The sequence below is a fragment of the Centrocercus urophasianus genome, unplaced genomic scaffold, assembly GCF_019232065.1.
Source record: "Centrocercus urophasianus isolate 14NV4802_14NV808 unplaced genomic scaffold, USGS_Curo_1.0 seq_30, whole genome shotgun sequence".
NCBI lineage: Eukaryota > Metazoa > Chordata > Aves > Galliformes > Phasianidae > Centrocercus > Centrocercus urophasianus.
This window is the reverse complement of record NW_024884867.1, coordinates 7979698-7986885: the sequence shown is the minus strand read 5'-3', so window position 1 is coordinate 7986885 and position 7188 is coordinate 7979698. Positions and strand designations below refer to the sequence as shown.

The 7188-nt window shown below is 55.9% G+C and overlaps 1 protein-coding gene across 10 annotated transcripts in view; it reads left to right on the top strand.

Moving 5' to 3' along the window:
• Positions 1–118: 118 nt before the first annotated feature.
• Positions 119–7188, top strand: part of NCOR2 (nuclear receptor corepressor 2) — a 163179-nt gene continuing 156109 nt past the window's right edge. For 9 of the 10 annotated variants that reach the window (XM_042828584.1, XM_042828580.1, XM_042828583.1 and 6 more), the window contains exon 1: positions 120–157. The gene's annotated coding sequence lies outside the window, so the exon portion shown is untranslated. Of the gene's footprint in view, positions 158–7188 lie in introns of all 10 variants that reach the window. The other variant, XM_042828582.1, reaches the window with a different exon arrangement.

Sequence of the window (7188 nt, the reverse complement as noted above, 5' to 3'; positions counted from 1 at the left end):
GCGGCCCCATGGCTCCGGATTTATAACCGCGGCGCGGATGGAGGGGCCGAGTCCCCGCGTCTCTCGCTGCCCGGCCGGGCGCTGAGGCGGCCCCGCGACGGGAGGAGGAGCGCGGCGGTCGGCGGCCATGGGGGGCGGCGGTCGGCGGAAGGCGTAGGTAGGGATGGAGGAATGGATGGGGGGGGAGGGCCGGCCCCGCGCGGGGCGAGCGAGCGTGGGACGCGGGGGGGCCGCGGTTACGTAAGGCGGAGCGGAGCCCGTCCGTCCCGCAGCGCTCGGAGCGCCCCGGGGCCGCCGCGCCGTGCGGGGCTGCGGGCCTTACCTCCGCGCCGTGCCCGCGCGCGGCCCCGTGACCCCGGCGGGAGCACCGGCTGCGGGCCGGCCTGGGGTCGTGCTCTGCCTCCGTGCGGCTCCGCGGGCGCACGGCAACAAGTGTGCGCTGTGCCGCGCCGTGCCCTGCACTGCCCGCGCTCGCCAGGCACTGAGCCGGGTCCCCCGTTCTGAAGCTGCGCGTCGGGGCGGCTCGGAGCCCCGCGGCCCCTCCCGCGGGCAGTTTCCTCCGCCGCCGTCCGCGGTTCGGGCTCTTCGCGCGGAGCGTGGATCCTCGCGAACAGAAGTGCGTGGCGCGCTCGAAAACGTCGCGGTTGTGTTGAGCGCGGGGCTTCGGGCCGGGTTTGGGGACGGGACGATCCTCGGGTCGGGGTCGGCGCTTGCGTTTGATTTGAAAGCGGCGACGAAAGCGGACGGCTGCGGGGAGGCCGTCCCGGAGCTCCGGGCTGCGCTGCTGACTCACCCCGGGGCAGCGACGGGCTGTGCGGGGCTGCGCCTCGTGCTGGGAGCCGAGCCCGGCCGCCATGGCGGGGCAGGGGGAGTCGCTGCGCGGTGGGGGTCTGTAACGGCAGCGATAGATGGAACTGAGTTTCGGTATGAAAGATAACTCTTGTAAAACGCGTTAGGTGTATTGAAAGTGCTCCAGCTCTGGTTTGTTGTTGCCAAAAGGGAAGAAAAAGTAGAAGCTATTTTTGGTGTGAGAGAGGAGATGGGGCATGCATGCGTCTGGGGCAGGAACACAGTGGTACTTTGTTCTTCAGGCTGTCTGTGGGTGGTGGTTTCTGTTTGTAGCTGCGCGCTGCCAGGCTGCATGGCGTACCTGCCTCTGCCAGAACAGCGCTGAATGCCGCCGCCGGCCCTGTGCTGGGCAGGGACAGTGCTGTGCCCTCATCTCCTGGTGCAGGCTTCCCCCCCAGGAGGCTTTGGACTGAAATCATGAGCTTGCTCCCTACAAGCCACCCAGCGCTGCTGCTTGGTGGTGTCTCCCGTTTGCCAATGGCTGCGGTTGGATCAGACCCAAGTTGCCCAGTGTGGGAGTTGTGCCCATCCCTGCAGCCATCCTGTGCCAGATCCAAAGTGGGTTTGGTTCAGCTGTGCTCAGCTCCTGAAGTTGCAAGCTGCAGGCTGGGAAGGCGGTTGTGCTGTGATTGCTGTGTGTGCAGCTGTGCTGATAGCTGTGTGTGAGGAATTGGGAGCAGCCATTAGCCCCCCTTTTCCTCCTCTTTATCTAGTGAGGATGTATCAAGCTGTAGCCCAATATGTAGTATGTCCCAAGAAGATACCTCTGTGATTTGTGACATACCTGTGGGTTGTTTATCCCTCTGACCCCTCCTGCTCCCCCCTCCTGATCCTGGGCTGGCTGTTACAGACCCACGTGCTGACACATGTTCAGGGAGGGTCCTGTCCAGAGCTGGCCATGGCTTGGTGTTGGCTGTCATCTTGCAGCTCTTGGGCAAGGAGGAGAGCTGTTGTCTCCCCGGGTTTGAGTGAGTGGGGAGGGAAGGAGGAATTAATGGGTAGCTTTTTAGAAGTAAGTTTTGGGCAGCTGGCTGACGGCAAAGGGGTGGCAGAGGGGTCTGAGAAGAGCTGTTTCCTGACACGATGCCTCACTGCGACCACATCTCCAAAAACACCCGAACATCGGGGGCAGAAGGGTGATAAGAAGTGCCGTGTGTTGGAGTGCCACAGCTGGGAGGCTGGGGAGAGGAGTCACTTCCCCACGAGTTCCTTAGAACTGCACAGTGCTGATTCCCTCTTGGGCTCGGTGCCTGCCAGCAGCAATTGCAGACCTTGGGCTGTGCGTGGGTGCATGGTGATAGAAACCCCAAATCCAGGGCAGCGTGTGCCTGAAGGACTGCTGTTGTCGTGTGAGCTGCAGCTGGCTTTTTGAGGGACTTCAACAGAAGCAGAATCGGCACTGATGGAGCAGTGAATGCAGCAGCACCCACAGCCACTGGCTGCTGCTTCTGAGTTTGGGTGTTGTGAGGGATGCGGTTCTGGGTCTGCTGGGCAGCACGGTGCTGGTAGCAGCACTCAGCAGAGCACTGAGCGAACGTTAATGAGTGCAAAGGATAGCAGCACTATCTGCTTACGGAGAAGGGAAGTTAACTCCAAATTAGCTTTATGATCCGTGAAACTGAAGGTTATTTAAAAAAATAATAACGCAAATGAAAATGCTGAAGTTTCCCAGAGTCACTGAGCGCGCTGCTTGTTGTTTAATGCCTTCCATTTTTTTTCCATTCTCAGTCTGTGCTTTTGGCTTGGGAACAAATTACAAGCAATATCAGCTTACGCTTGGATTTGAACCCACATTACTCTGAGTCAGCTGAAATATTTCCCCTTATCGCCGCTCCCATAATGTTTATTTTAGAGTGGATAGCATTGCTGTGTTTCTGCTGGCTGCGGGGAAGAGCCGGCTGTGACACGGCCCAACACCTCGGGAAGAAGTGATCTCAAAGCTTGCTTCAATTTCTGAATGAGATACAGCTTCATTTTCCGTGGAGGGCTTTATGCAAGGCTGTGTCCCAGAACCGTTCTCCACATTGAAAGCCCAGGAGGCGGCAGATGGATGAATTGCTGACAGATTTAAAATCGCATGACGAACATCAAGTGCTCAGTCTGGAGGCCAAGGCTGGAGGGAGGGAGGGAGGGAGGCTGCAGGGGAGGCGGACGCAGGAGGGTTGAGAGAGTTGTTGTGGGCGGCAGTGCAGAGCCCCACAGGTCGGGCTGCAGGGCAAGGGGAAGCCTGCGTTCAGGGGATGGGACGCGGGGAGGAGTGCGTGCTGTCCGGGCAGCGAGCCCTGCTTGTCCTGGGAGGAGGAGGAGGGGAGCTCTGGATCCAGGCTGTGCTGCACGGGGCTGCGGATGGGCCCAGCCCTGGAAGGAGGTGGCCCATGTGCAGCATCACAGTGCCTATGATGAGGGAGGAGAGCCGGCAGGATTTCCTCTCGGCAGCGCTGGCTCCTGGGTTAATGGCTAACCGGGCAGCCGAGGTTTGTCCTTTCATTGTGGAAGGGAGTTGTTTACATAATAGCACTCGGCGTAGCCTTTATTTAGCATTGTTGCTCTGTGTGACACCGGCAGCGGCGGTGCCCAGAAGCGCCATTTCAGCCCAAATGGAAGTTAACCCTTACGCCTGGGAACGCTCTGGGCTGCTTTGCCCCATGTGTGTGAGGTCCGGTGCAGCTGGAGGAGCGCTGAGCGGTGTGTCCTTCTGCTGTGCACTTCTGGGAACCTTGGTGGTTTCTAAGCCCTGCTTTCTACAGGCCCTGGGTGCTCTGCAATCTGCATGCCTTTCCCTGGCTCCCGAAGCAAGGCAGCTAGGGTTTGTTCTGTGCATGTTTGGGCAAAATAGTGTTGTGATCGTTCGTTTTGCTGTGTCTTTACATTAAAGAAGGCAAAATGAAAGAAATGTGTCAGTCCGTGGGTGGGGGATGACAGCAGTGCTTGGGCTGCTGGTGCAGATCATCCCATCTCCTGCCATCAGTCCCAAGGCCGGGTTTTCCCCTGGGCTGTGTCCTCTTCAGAGTGCATTGCTGTGCTGGGAGAGCATGGCACAGGGAGCTGGGGGGGGGGTTTTCTGGGCTGGAGGTTGGTGTGTGCTGCCCTCTCCACCAGCCCTGCTGGAGCAGCACATGTCAGCTCCATGCTGCTGGTGCAGGCGCTGCCTGCTCAAGACTGCAACTTGCTGGAACAGAGGTCACTGTTAACACCTCCTTAAGCTGATTGTAACTGGCAGGGTGAGTTTGTGTAGGATCTGTGCTGGGTGAGTGCAGCGTTCCTGCTCCACTGCTTGCAGCCCTAAAGCTTTGTCTACTGACTCGTCAAGCCCTTGCCATCACCGTCATGTGTTTCATGATCTCATGTGGTATGTAAATCCTGGGTGTGTAGCAGTGCTGGAGTTTACTATCAGAGCTGTGTGCTTGGGAAGTTTCTCTGGTTTGCTGGAGGTATTTTTCCTGCACTGAGGCCTTAAATGACAGCATCCCCTCTTTGGCACAAGGCTTCCTTCTGCTTGCAGGGGGTGATTTTCCTATGGAAAGATCTCCTTGATTAAGCATTGCCCCTGTTTTGTTTTAGGTCCCATGCCCTACAGTTCCATTTGTGAGCGTTTTCCAGCTCCATCTTGAAAGCAGCTATGCTGCCGCTTGCCTTTTGCTGCAGAATTTCAGGCTCATGCCAGAGTCTCAGCTTGGTTTCTAGGTCACCCATCTGCCCTTTCATTTCCCCTCGTGCTGGAGCTGGCCGCCTTGTTTTGATTTGGTGAGAGGCGAGGTGGTGTCCGCAGACACAAACAGGCGGGCAGCGGAATTCGTGTTCCCTGCAGCCTTGTTCCTGTTGTGTGCGTGAATAATAATTTCCAAATGCTGGACCGGCGGTGATTAAAAGCTGTCAAAGGAATAAAATGCAGCAAAGTCTGCATTATAGTCTGTGTGTCCAGTATTCTGGGAAAACTCTCTGAACTGGCAGTGGAAAAAAAAGCCTTCAGTGTACTTGAAAGCTTTTTAATCTTAAATAACTCACTTGGGAAGATGCTGAGGAGGCAGTGTGAGTGTACCCAGGCTGGGCAGGGCTGGCTGTGTTGGGGCTCAGCCGTTGTGAGCTGCAGATGCTGTCACGCAGCATTTGTTGTTAGCTCTGAGCAGGTATCAGCGGTTGGTTTTCCACTGAGAATCCACTGCCCTGTAGCTCCAGTGCTGGGGCCATGGAGCAGTTGTCAGATGCAGCTAACCACGTCTTCATTTTTGGAGTAAGTGATCCTGCTGACGGCGTGTCGAGGAGGTGTCAGCCAGCCCTGAGCTCTCCCTCCTTTTTCCTTCATTTGTGGGTATTCGTCTCAGCTTTGTTTTGACAGGGTAACTGCTGAAAATTTGTGTTGTGCTGTTGGAGTTTTGCTGTCTCTGTGACTCAGGGCGCTGCGCTGAGAGGTGTGGTTTGGTGCAGCACCCAGCCAGCTGTCTGCAGCCTTCAGGGCTGTGTGCTGCTGGGTGAAACGCTGCAGGATTTGGGGTTTTTTCCATTGCTATGAAATCAAGAAGAGAGATGTAAGTGCGTATCTTAAGGCTTGTATTTCTGTTATAGCTCTCTCTGTGGAAAGGCAAGGCTTGCATCTTCTCCGTTGAGACCAGTGTTCGTGCAGTCCCAAATACTGCTGTGCACATCCTGAAGCTCTGCCAGCAACAGGCAAAGGCTGAGGAGTCATAGGACCATTAGAGCTGGAAGGGACCTCTAAAGGCCATCTGGTCCCACTGTGTGCAGTGTGTGGGGACGCCCACAGCTCCACCAGGAGCCCCGTCCCCTGACTATGGGTGTCTCCTGGGATGGGGTACCCCCACCTTTCTGGGCACCCAGGGCAGTGCTCTCCTGGCCCTGGTTCCCCGCTGTATGCGGAAGCACCCTGAGCCTGGCAGGGCTGCTCGGGAGCAACATGCCTGTGCATGAGGCACTGTTGGCTCTCCAGGCGTGGGACGTGCTTGGCCCAGGAATGTTGCAAACCTGAGGCCTGATCCATTCCTCAGTCGCTTCAGTTTTCGCATAGATCCAGTGAAAATGCCTGTGCTGCCTGGAGGACTGGATCACAGCCTGCCCCACGGAGCTTCTCAACCCACAGAAGAAATTTCCAAATAAATACAGCAGCCTCACCTTGCAGCCTTGCCAACTTGCCATGTGTACATTGGGTAGTCAGGACAATTACTTACAGAGACAAACGGGTCCTCTGCGCTCCATGCTCCATCACACAGGCTGTGATTAGCATAGCAGTGAGACCTGCATTAAGCAGCCAATTAAGGCATCTGCAAAAGGTGGAGAAAAAAAAAAAAGGAGCAGCTTAACATGAACCTGCTGAGAAAGGTGGCACTGAGTGGTACTCTTAACAAGTCTGGGGCTGTCTCTCCAACAGGGCTGAGCTCTGGGGCCTTTTGCTGCCTGCAGCTGACTCCAGGCTGTACCTGGGATGTGGCAGACTGAGCTGCAGTGCTGGCTGAAGGAGTTTACTTCTAGAGAAGCCGTGTCGAATTGCAAATTGCCTATTCTCTCCCACTTCTCCTAATCTGCTATTCCACTCTTCTGAGAGAAGTGGAAGTTGGTGTTGCTCGTGCTCAGTACGTGGATAGAAGTGTGCAGCAGAGGAGAGTTACGAGCAGCTGAAATGTTGATCATAACTGGGCAGAGTGTCACTGATGACACTCAAAGCATTTGCTTGTTTGGGAAGTGCTGTATCTCAGTGGTCTTTCTGCAGACGCTGGAGCAGTGTGCTGATGTGCAGGGAGGCAGGCAGCTTTGTGCTGCTTCTGACAGCGGGTTCTGCATTTCTGAGAGCGCACGGCATCTTTCTGTTTGTTTCCCACATGCACAGGTCTGGAGGCAGATCTCACACTCGTTCTGTTTGTGCCTGTGTGTGAGTGCATCGTCTGGCTGTGCTGTGAAGCTGTTTGCTTCCCTGTGCTGCTCCATTATGAGCTGTGACCAAGGAGTGCTCCCCATCCAGGGCACAGAGAGCTGTGTAAGTCCTACTGCCTGGTGCTGTGCTCATGGTAACCAGCTTGCTTACATCAAACTCCACTAATTAACCTAATGAAGAGCAGGTTCCAGGCTGAGTCTCTCCTGCTGGGTCTCAGGACAGGACTGATGCTGTCTGATCCCCCAGTGCTGGCTGTGTCAGCCCACTTCTGCTTTCCACAGCCACTGAGGCCTCCAGGCTGGGCAGAACTTTAGGTGAGTTACTAAGTACTGTTAATCTCTTATCCTCAGAAATCACAAGGTTTTCATTATTATTTTTTTTATGCTGCCTCTGGAACATAACTCTGAACTTAAAGGATTTGCATGCCCACTTCTCTTTAGCTTTAATTGTTAGGGCTT